At 39.1% G+C, this 11,554-nt stretch overlaps 1 pseudogene; it reads left to right on the plus strand.

Moving 5' to 3' along the window:
* The first annotated feature begins 1,394 nt into the window (after nt 1-1,394).
* Nucleotides 1,395-1,864, plus strand: LOC106736046 (60S ribosomal protein L23a pseudogene; annotated as a pseudogene).
* The last annotated feature ends 9,690 nt before the right edge of the window (nt 1,865-11,554 follow it).

The following is an 11,554-nucleotide window of genomic DNA, read 5'->3' on the forward strand; positions in this document are numbered from 1 at the left end:
ACAACAAAGAACAAAGAACTCTGAAATATTCGCCATTTTTTTAATTGGTATTTGTGGTGAACGTTTTGGTTAATGCCATGTTAAATGTGTTGGGATAGTCTTTATTCTGTGATTTCCCCTGCTCAATCAGCCAGATATTCTTAACATGGTGTGGAAAGCAGAGCTTTAAGAAATAAAGATACAGGTATTTGTGTAGAATATTCCATTTTTTGTTAGTTGTTTCAATAGGAAAAACGTTCTCACTCTCCTCCTAGCAGCTGAGAGCATTGACCATCCCTTTTAAAATTTTGGTTGTATACTAGGGGGTACAGTGGTCATAGCTAATAAAGACAGTGTTGGGACCAGCAGTTAGCATAATGGCTATGTTGCTGGACTCTCACGTAGTCGACCGTGGTTCTAGTCCCAGACCCGGTGGCTTAAAACTCATGCCAGGCGCGTGTGCGTTTGTGCCCAAGATCCTGAGAGGAGAATGGAGGAGAAGGGATTGCGGCATGGCCATCCCCCCCTGGGGGGTGATTTCTCACTTTCTGTCTCTCTCTGGCGAGCACACGTGCCCTATAGCAAAAACCTCTCCCCCCCCCCAAAAAAAAAAGCTAATAAAGAAAGTGTGACTGCATGGTCCTGATTAGTCAATGCATCTTGGGATATGTTCAGACTGGGTTTATAAATATTGTTTGGTTAATTTTACATAACAAAGGCAGGTAGTGTTGAATGTAAAGAGGAGCTAGGTCCTGAGGTTTCTTTCTTTCTTTTCTTCCTTTTTTTTCTTAGAGAAAATTTTTGCTATAGAGTGTGTGTATTCACCAGAGAGAAAAAGAGATGCAGATAGACAGACAGAAAGTGAGAAATCACCGCCTAGGGAGGAATGGCCTTGCTGCAACCCATTCTCCTCCTTTCTCTCAGGATCTTGGGACCACATGCACATGTACCTAGCATGAGTTTCAAGTTGCCAGGACAGAAGTCCAGCGACATAACTATTACATCATCTGCTGGTCCCAGTCTTCAGGTTTCTTACCCCCTTTTCTTTCTTTCTTTCTTTTTTAATTTTTTTTTCAGGTTGGGAAGACCATGTATAATTAAGTCCAAATATATATGCTTAACCATTTGTGTGATTATAGTAAGACAGCTATTTAATTTGAGGTCAGAAATCCTAGCTTTGTTGTTTACTATCTGTGTGACCTTGTAGGGCTTAATAAACTTTTCTGAACTTAGTGTCTTCAGTTATAAAAATGTAAAATGTTCCACATTGTTATGTTTTATCTAGAATCCTGTTACCTAGATAATGCAATGGAAATGTTTGGTTTAATTCATGGTGCATACCTGTTCAGAAAATGATGATTGTCTGTCAACAGTTTTTAAAGCTTGAAAGACAATAAGAGGCGCTTTTCACCAAGATGGTGCCGAAAGCGAAGAAGGAAGCTCCTGCCCCTCCCAAAGCTGAAGCTAAAGTGAAAGCTTTGAAGGCCAAGAAGGCAGTGCTGAAAGGCATCCACAGCCACAGCAAAAAGAAGATCCGTACATCACCCACTTTCTGGAGGCCCAAGATGCTCAGGCTGCGGAGGCAGCCTAAATATCCTCAGAAGAGCGCCCCCAGGAGAAACAAGCTTGACCACTATGCCATGATCAAGTTCCCCCTGACAAACACATCTGCCATGAAGAAGATAGAGGACAACAACACACTTGTGTTCATCGTGGACGTCAAGGCCAACAAGCACCAGATCACACAGGCTGTGAAGAAGCTCTATGATATTGATGGGGCAAGGTCAACACTCTAATCAGGCCTGATGGAGAGAAGAAGGCGTATGTACGACTGGCTCTTGATTATGATGCTCTGGATGTTGCCAAAAACATTGGGATCATCTAAGGCAAGTCCAGCTGGCTAATTCTAAATACAGATTTTTCCACCATAAAAAAAAAAAAGACAATAAAAGGCAAACAAAGATGTTAAGGGAGCACATACTGTATGTGAAGTGTGATGTGGGACTAGTTTGTATGTATACATATTTAATCCTTATAGCTATTGGGTTAAGTGGGTCTCATTAACTTCATTTATCAAGGGAGGGAGCTAAATGCTAAGCTGGTTAATTAACTTAAGTCTTATAGCTAGCAGCTCATAATGTCAAAAGGATACTTAGCTTTTTTACTATCAAACACAAAGTTCTATTTCATAGAATATACTGTGTTCTTGTTTCCTCCCAAATATCTTCAATGGTGTCTTATTGATTGGTATATTCTTTCTCATAGCGAACTTCTATGCTTTGCGTTGGCTTCTAGATCTGCTTGATTTAGGACTGGTAAATATGTATCTATCCATTTTAACTGTCAGGAAATCCATGCTATTGATTTTCTGGTTAGGAGGTATAGTAAGAAGGAATGTGATTTACACAAGTTATTTTGCAGCATTTTTGTTCAACTTCAAAAGCAAACAAATTCATTTTATATGCATTTAACAAGCAAAAGACCAACAGGATCAAAGTCTTTTATATCTCTTGAAAAGATATCAACTATAACAGATATTCATTAATATTTTTCTCATTAAATCACACATGGCATTATTTTACACAAGGGCAAGGTCTACCTATCTGTGACAGAACCAGGCATGGCTGAACGACAGTCATTCGAAGTCTCCAGCCCCAGGGAATATTAATAGCATGACTCTCAAGAGTGGCTTTGCCATTTTCTCTGTGTCTACCCGGCAAAAGGCTCGCAGCAAGGCACATAGAGCTGGAAATCCTGCAGCTGTATCATTATGACAACTCTAAAAAGAGTTAGAACAAGAAAAAGTTGAATTATTGATTTTGAGATATTTTGATATGTCAGTTCCAGCCTTGGACAAATCCAGTCTTTCATGAAAAATGGAGAATTGAGATACAAAATAAGTTAAATTAATTTTTCATTCTCCATTCTATTTGTGGCTAAACTTTTATTTTCTATTTGAAGATGGTTAATAGGTCAAGCAAAGCAAATATTTTATAAACTTAATTAGACAAACTTCTGTGTAGAGAATACAAGTGAATTTGGTGTTTAAAACGCTATTTAGGCTTGAAAACAATCAAACTAGTTTACTTAAGAACTCAAGGTAAGCAACGCAAAAATAAATTGCTTTTATTTTTCAGTTTATAGATAAAATATGAAAAAATTGCAATTATTCCAGAGTTTTTCCTCTAATACCTTATAGACAGTATCTAGGAACCATATCCCTTAAAATTGTGTAATTGTGCTTACCTCCTGTGAGGCAGAATTTATAAGACATCTGGGCCCTTTGGATATTGTCCTTTCTGATCCTTGTCCTTTACTAATCACAAACCCTCCCTAAATCTCAGCAAATGATACCATGTCAGCAAAAAAATAGGAGTTTCCCAGTATAAATGTTCTCAGCTTTCTGTCCCACCATTCATAAATGTATGCATATTCATCTACTCCAGTTACAGTGGAAGTGTCAAGACCGGTTCATTTTCTGGTTCTCCATACCTCACCCCTCCTGTCACCTCACTTTTTATTCCAGCTGTGATTATCACTCTTTTGTTTGTCATTAACCCCTCATTATTCACTGGCTCCCTTTTTAACGTTTTAAACCTTCATTCATTTAACAAATATCTATTAAGAATCTACTTGATGGGGACCAGCAGTTAGCGTAATGGCTATGTCGCTGGACTCCCATGTAGTCGACCGCGGTTCGCGTCCTGGACCTGGTAGCTTAAAACTCATGCTGGGCGCGTGTGCGTGTGTGTCCAAGATCCCAACAGGAGAAAGGAGGAGAAGGGATTGCAGCTTGGCCATCCCCCTGGGAGGTGATTTCTTGCTTTCTGTCTCTCTGTCTCTCTGTCTGTCTGGTGAGCACATATCTCAGCAAATGATACCATGTCAGCAAAAAAATAGGAGTTTCCCAGTATAAATGTTCTCAGCTTTCTGTCCCACCATTCATAAATGTATGCATATTCATCTACTCCAGTTACAGTGGAAGTGTCAAGACCGGTTCATTTTCTGGTTCTCCATACCTCACCCCTCCTGTCACCTCACTTTTTATTCCAGCTGTGATTATCACTCTTTTGTTTGTCATTAACCCCTCATTATTCACTGGCTCCCTTTTTAACGTTTTAAACCTTCATTCATTTAACAAATATCTATTAAGAATCTACTTGATGGGGACCAGCAGTTAGCGTAATGGCTATGTCGCTGGACTCCCATGTAGTCGACCGCGGTTCGCGTCCTGGACCTGGTAGCTTAAAACTCATGCTGGGCGCGTGTGCGTGTGTGTCCAAGATCCCAACAGGAGAAAGGAGGAGAAGGGATTGCAGCTTGGCCATCCCCCTGGGAGGTGATTTCTTGCTTTCTGTCTCTCTGTCTCTCTGTCTGTCTGGTGAGCACATGTGCCCTATAGCAAAAAAAACCTCTCCAAATGAAAAAAAAAATCGACTTGACAGTATGTCCAATTTTAGGTGCTAAAGAGAGAATACTAAATGCAATAGCCAAAACTATCTACTGCAATGGAAATTAAATTCTGGCAAGTGGAAGAAGAGATAAAAAATAATTAAATATATAAGCACAGATGGTGATACTATTGGGAGGTTTGCTATTAACTAAAGTGAAAAGGCTTCACTGAGAAGATACTTACACAGACTCATAAAAAGATATCTGTACAAAGGAGGTAAGAGTATGGAACATATAAATCTTGGAGAAGAGCATTTTAGCAGAGAAAGTACTACCTACAAAGATCCAGAGAGAGATGCTTGACTGCCATATATAAAGAATAGTAGGAGGTTAGGCCAACAGGTGACATTGGTTATGTTGCTGAACTCCCAAGTAGTCAAGTGTGATTTGAATCCTGGACCCAGCAACTTAAAACCCACTTGGGGTGTGTGTGCATGCATGCCCAAAATCCCAAGAAGAAAATGGAGGGGAAGAGATTGCAGCCTGGCCATCCCCCCGGGAGGGTGATTTCTTGCTTTCTGTCTTTCTGTCTCTCTGTTGAGTGCATGCACACTATAACAAAAAAATCTAAAAAAAAAAAAAAAAAAAAAAAAAGAAGAAGAATAGTAGGGGGGGTCAATATCATTTGATCAGTAAAAGAAAGAATAATAGGAGGTGATTTTGGAGGGGTAGTACAGATCATGCAGGGCTTTGTAGGCAATTATACGGACTTTTAACTTTCACTCCAAGTTAGACAGGGAGGGATTGGAAGGATCTATGTTATAATAAAAGTCATGGGAGGGCCAGGGTAGGGGCAGGAAAATCAATTAGAAAGCCATCACAAAATCTAGCAGAGAGATGAGTGTGGCATGAACCAAAGTGGTGATGGTAGAATGAATTGGTAAGACCTGGTCAGAATATGAGTATTTTTATGATAGAGTCAATATGATTGGGTGATGGATAGATTACAGAGTATGGGAAAGCAGATTTCAGGATGGCATACCCTTACTAAGACTTCTGTTGTACACTTGGCATGGAGAAAGCTGGAAAAAAATCACTCTCATCCTTACAACAACAAAAAGTCATATCTGCAAATTTATACTTTTTCTCAAATTTATCAGAGAACTGAGGTTGCAGAACAATGAATTCCTCTGAAATCTAGGAAAATATGGAGACTTTCAAGGAGCTACAGGATATCAGCATTCGCTTACATGGGGAAGATCTGCCAGACACTGAGAAGCAGAATTTAGCTCAAGTTATTCAGGAATTGAGAAGGGCTGAGTATAGGCCAGAAGAGCATATAGAACCCCTGAGACCCACAGTCATAAGGGTTTTGCTTCCCCTTATAGTCTGTCCTCCATGACCTCATGAAGCACTCACAAAAAGACTGAAGGGAATCTTAAGGAAGTGTCCCTCAGGGTGCAGACCTGAGGGTGGGGAAGAGCAGCCACCTTGGGAAAGGGACAAACTATCTCCCCATTACCTTAAATAGCTGGGAAGTCAGGACAAAAAACATCATTACACTTAGGATACTTGTGAAAACCATTTCAGTTGGGGAAAAGAAAAAGAAAACCCTTCTAACCCTGGAGGAGATAAAGGAGTATGAACTTTATCTGTTAAAAATTATAAATAAAACTTAAACGTCTGACAAAAGTTTTGGACCTGAGTAACTAGAACTAAGAACACATTAACTAATAAAATTGAGAAGCTGCAGGGAGTATAGAATTAGTGAGGATAATCAATTTATATATATATACACACACACACACAACATATTGAGATATTTTTGCTATTGTGTGCATGAACTTGCCAGAGAAACAGAGAAACAGAAAGTGAGAAATCACCTCCTAGAAGGGATGGCCACACTGCAATCCTTTTTCTTCCCTTCTCTTCTCAGGATTTTGGGCATGCATGTATATGCACCCCGCATGAGTTTTGTTTTTCTTTTTGTTTTGGAGAGGTTTTTGCCATAGGGCATGTGCGCTTTGCTAAAAAGACAGAGACAGAGAGACAGAAAGTGAGAAATCACCCCCCAGGGGGGATGTCCACGCCACAATCCCTTCTCCTCTATTCTCCTTTTGGGATCTTGGGCACGCATGCACATGTGCCCAGTGTGAGTTTAAGTCACCGGACTTAACTCAAACCGTGGTCAACTACATGGGAGTCCAGCGACATAGCCATTCCGCTAACTGCTGGTCCCTCCTGCATGAGTTTTAAGCTGTCTGGTTCAGGGCTTGAACTGCGGTCAATTACGTGGGAGTCCAGCAATTAAACCATTATGCCATCTGCTGGTCCCTCATCAATTGATATTTTAAAATAAATTAAAAAAAATAACCCTGTCTTAATTCCCCAAATTCTCTGTTGGCTTACCTGTGGCTTTCTCTAGCTATACTTTTAGCATCCTCACTTCCCACGGCTAAGGGTCAACAAACACTGTAACTGAATCCTCTGCTCCACGCTTTATTGGAATTGGCTTTTATTTTCAGACATTCTCCTACATTTTTGACATAAGGTTGATTCTGATATCCATATATTGCCTTTTGGTATTGTTTTAGGACTTTGGCTAAGTCATTTCAGTGATTCCTTTTGTTCTCCATTGCTTAGAATGGGATTCTCCACAAAACTATGATCTCCAGAGCCACAAACTCCTGCTCAAATGCTTGATCACAAACAAAAGGTCACACTTGTGAGTAAGGTCTAAGCAGAAGAATCACTCACAGGCTTACACTCGTACAGTAGCTCACCCGTGACTGAGGTATGGTATACAAAGATTTTAATGTAATGTGTGGCATGAAGCAGGTTTGCAACAATGTGAGTTGTTTTTAATAGTGGTAATATGACTGATTTTCTATATTTTCCTTATCATTGTTATATTGTTGTATATGTTCCATTTAACTTTTTGGCTTCTCTCAGCCTGTTTTATTTTACTGTTGAGAAACAGTAAAACCTGTAGCCCCCAGGTTACTCAAGTTATAAATCTGGAGTTGTCCTAAATTTCTCTCCCTCTAGCTTTCTTCAGTTACTAACTACTAAAAAGCCTATCCCCTGAACATCTGCCTTTGTTATCGTGTTGCTAGACAGGAATATCTGAGACTGGGTAACTTACGAAAAATAGAAATTTACTTGGTTCATGTTTCTGGTGGAACGTCCAATCGTATTGAGCTGATATCTAGTTGGTCTCTGCTGCATGGCAGCACAGCAAAGAAAAGTAGAAAGGTCAGTAGCTACATGCAGAAAGTGAAAGGAAGACTGCAAGCAGCTATTTTTATAACCTGCTCTTGCAAAAACTAATTCCTTCCTTCCCCAAAACAGCATTCATCTATTTATGCCTCATGGTTCAAACATTGTCCACTAGGCTTGCCTCTTACAGGCCTCACCATTTCCTAACACTGTTAGACCAAGAACCAAATTTCTACACATAAACCCTTGGGGAACAAAAACTATCTAAACCACAGCAACACTGATTATATATATATTTCTGTCCTCTCTATTCCTGTGTTCCTACCTCTTCATACTCTGCCTGAGCTAGTGCGATAGTTTCCTAGCTAGATTCCTTTTCTGTTATTCTCTGCTATGATTTCAGAAGTGTTTCCCAATGCGAACTTAATCCTGTGTTTACAATACTTTATTCATTCTCATTAGGAAGCCTGTGGAGGTTTTCGTTGTCTCTACCCTCTGAGTAACCATTTTCATATCTGATTATTTCGTCAAATGCATTCATCAATGCCACTTTATTTTCAGTTCTTCCTAATTGTTGTCATCTTTTTGCTCTAGCATATTTATATACTTTTTGGAAAGGAAAATACCTGTAGTTGTGGTGGACACACTTTACATGCCACTTCATTTCTAAAGCCCTCACTGATACTAGCTAACATCCTGTTTTCTCTGATGATGACACGACATGTATTCCATCTTACATGGTACACCTTGTGGTACTGAATGACTACATTATTAATAAAAAATTCACATCTATTTTCTCCACTATATTGTGAGTTCCTTGAATGCATACATGGTTGGTTTATTAGTCTGTTTCTCCCAATATGAGACATATAGAAGGTTCAATGCAGAATTACTGACTGAATAAATTGGATGAGTTAGAATGAAATCGGTTAGATCTAGTAATTTCTGATGGACCTTTTCAGACTTAGGATTCTATAATGCACCAAAATCGAATGAACACAAATATAAACTTTCAGAATTTATTCAAATTATCCAGATAGAGGAGCCATAACAAATATGTAGACTCTTCATTTTCAAAGCATTAAATTCTTCGATAAATACTTTTTTTTTGAATTTGCTAGTATTTTATCATGCATGGTCCATAGACATATGCCAGTTCTGAGTTTTATATACACAGAATATATTCTTTTACTTCAAAGTAAGGTAGAAATTTGAACTGGCTATCAATCTTCAGCTACAGAGAAAAACTTTTCTGTGCATAAAGTGTAATTCAATAATTACAAGTATTGATATTTTTATCTACTATAAATTTATTTGAAAATATGCTGAACACATGGTCAGTGACAAAATTCTTAAGAAAATCTTGGACAGGGGACCAGCAGTTAGCATAATGGCTATGTCACTGGACTCTCATGTGGTCGACTGCGGTTTGCGTCCTGGACCTGGTGGCTTAAAACTCACGCCAGGCGTGTGTGCGTGCGTGCCCAAGATCCCGAGAGGAGAATGGAGGAGAAGGGATTGTGGCATGGCCATCCCCCCTGGGGAGTGATTTCTTGCTTTCTGTCTCTCTGTCTTTGTATGGTGAGTGCACACACCCTATAGCAAAAACCTCTCTCTCAAAAAAAAAAAAAATCTTGGACAAAAAGAGGTGAGTTAGGGCTCAGATGGTGGTGTAGCACGAACTGTGATGCTCTGTGAGGCTGGCCAACATAGCAAGGCTCTGGATTCATGTCTGGAGAATACCCTGGGATGCTGGGCACACATGTGCCCATCATCTGGACTGGCTAAGGTCGAGGGTGAATTGTGGCATAAAGACCCTGTTGGGGATAGTTCTTTTTTTTTTTCTCTCTCTCTCTCACTTAGTCTTTTCCTCATGGAAAAATATCTTTAGAAAAAAGAAGGTGAATAAAAATATTCAAGAATCATCCCATGCTCCTAAAGACTATCTGACCTTTAGGTTTTGTTATATCAACATGCAAAATTAGATTCAGAATGAATTGCTATTGGGTAATCATATTATTTAAGCAGGTTTATTTTTGTCTCCATATTTTATGGATTGGGCTTATAACCCCTGCTTCTGAAGAGCTACAATAGGAGCAAAATTGGACTTGATAAATCAAGCAAACTTTTTGACTATCTACTATGTGCAATAACACTTGAATTAGAAAGATTCTCTGCTTCCAACATACTTATAACTTGGTGTCAAGATAATACTATTATTACTACTCTTTATTTTGAGATTACCAGCAACAATCATATTCAACTCTGATACATCAAAGACTGTGCCAAGGAATTTGTAGATTATTAAATTTAATCATAATGAAAATCCCTTTGTGTCGATAGTAGATGTAGAGCATACTTATTTAACCACAAGAGAATCTAAGGCCTAAATATTTAACAAGCATATTAAAAACAAAATCTCAAACTAATTATGTTATAAAGCTGGAATCTCTACCCAGATAGTCTGACACTAGAGCTTTTTCTACTAACCACCAAAGTCTATTGCTTCTGTAAGTCTCACAAGCAAAACTTGTGAGCAGTTACAAAGCACACAAACTAAATCATAGCTCAGTATAACAAATTGGAAATATTGTGGCTAATGCATGGTTAACTGCCAAAAGAATGGCAATGACAAAGTCTTTGGCTTTATCTTGGTATCTTAGAGGACTCCAAGACCGCACCATCCCCTGTAAAATCAAAATGAAACAAATAAATCACTCTTTGTAACTTCAATTAGGTAGCAAGATTCATAATCACACAAACTTACTTGATGTATTTTTCCTATGCCTATTTTTAAATTTTATCTTTGTCAATGAACCAGTACTGTCTTCAGTCCTTTTAAGAGAAAAGGAGTACCTGTCCTGCTAGCTAACTGGCCCTGCTCAGCCCTAATGGCCTATACTCAGCTCAGTTCTGTGCACTGTGAGCTCTGAGAGAGAGGAAGTGCTCTGCGAGCATACTGCATGCATGTTACAAGCTCCAAGAAGGAGGAAGCACCTTGTGAGTGCTATTAGAACTTTGAGAGCCCACCTTAAACTCAATCAATAAACAACATGACTTCAGTGCCTTGTGTCTTCCAATGTCCTGCTTCTCTGTTCCACCTACCCTCCAGAGAAGGAAAGAACCTTGTAAGATGATAACTTTCAAATACAGCCATAGTAATTTTATTAACATTTATGAACAATGGAAAATACTTAAAAATGTTTGTTAGAGGAGGTATGTGCTCATTACAGAGAGACAAAGAGGGTGAGAGGGAAATTAAGAAAGAAACTTCCATGGGGTATGATCATGCCAAAAGTTCTTCTCTTCCATTTTCCCCTTCTTTCACATTTGGGTGCTAACACACACACACACACACACACACACACACACACACACACCCCTAGTGTGTTTTTTCTTGTCCTTTTAAGAGAGATTTTTGTTATAGGGCACATGTGCTCATCAGAGAGAAAGAAAGCGAGAAATCACCACCTAGAGGAAGGAATAGCCATGCCACAATCCCTTCACCTCCATTTTCCTCTTGGGATTTTGGGTATGCATGCATACACACCCAGCATGAGTTTTAAGCTGCTGAGTCCAAGATTTGAACCTTAGTTAACTACGTGGGAGTCCAGCTACATAACCATCACGCCATATGCTGGTCACACCCAGTGTGTTTTTTTCAAGTCACCAGGTCTGGGACTCAAACCACATAGTTGGTTGACCAAAGGGAATCCAGCCATCTTAATTACCATATCACTGACTGGCCCATAGAATATTTTTAATTCAGGAAGGTCTGTCCAAAAGAAACTGAATTCAGATGGTTTTACATAGTCTTCATAACTACTGTAGTATATATGAGGGGATAAGGTTGAAGAGGATTGTTGGCCTAGAAAGTAACATTTGTTATAACAAAGTCTAAATAGGGATGGCATAAATCGCCAAGCAAAAAAGTACATAATCAGCTTCATGATTTTATGTACCT

This window comes from Tupaia chinensis, unplaced genomic scaffold, assembly GCF_000334495.1.
Source record: "Tupaia chinensis unplaced genomic scaffold, TupChi_1.0 Scaffold000622_1, whole genome shotgun sequence".
In the NCBI taxonomy this organism is placed as follows: domain Eukaryota; kingdom Metazoa; phylum Chordata; class Mammalia; order Scandentia; family Tupaiidae; genus Tupaia; species Tupaia belangeri.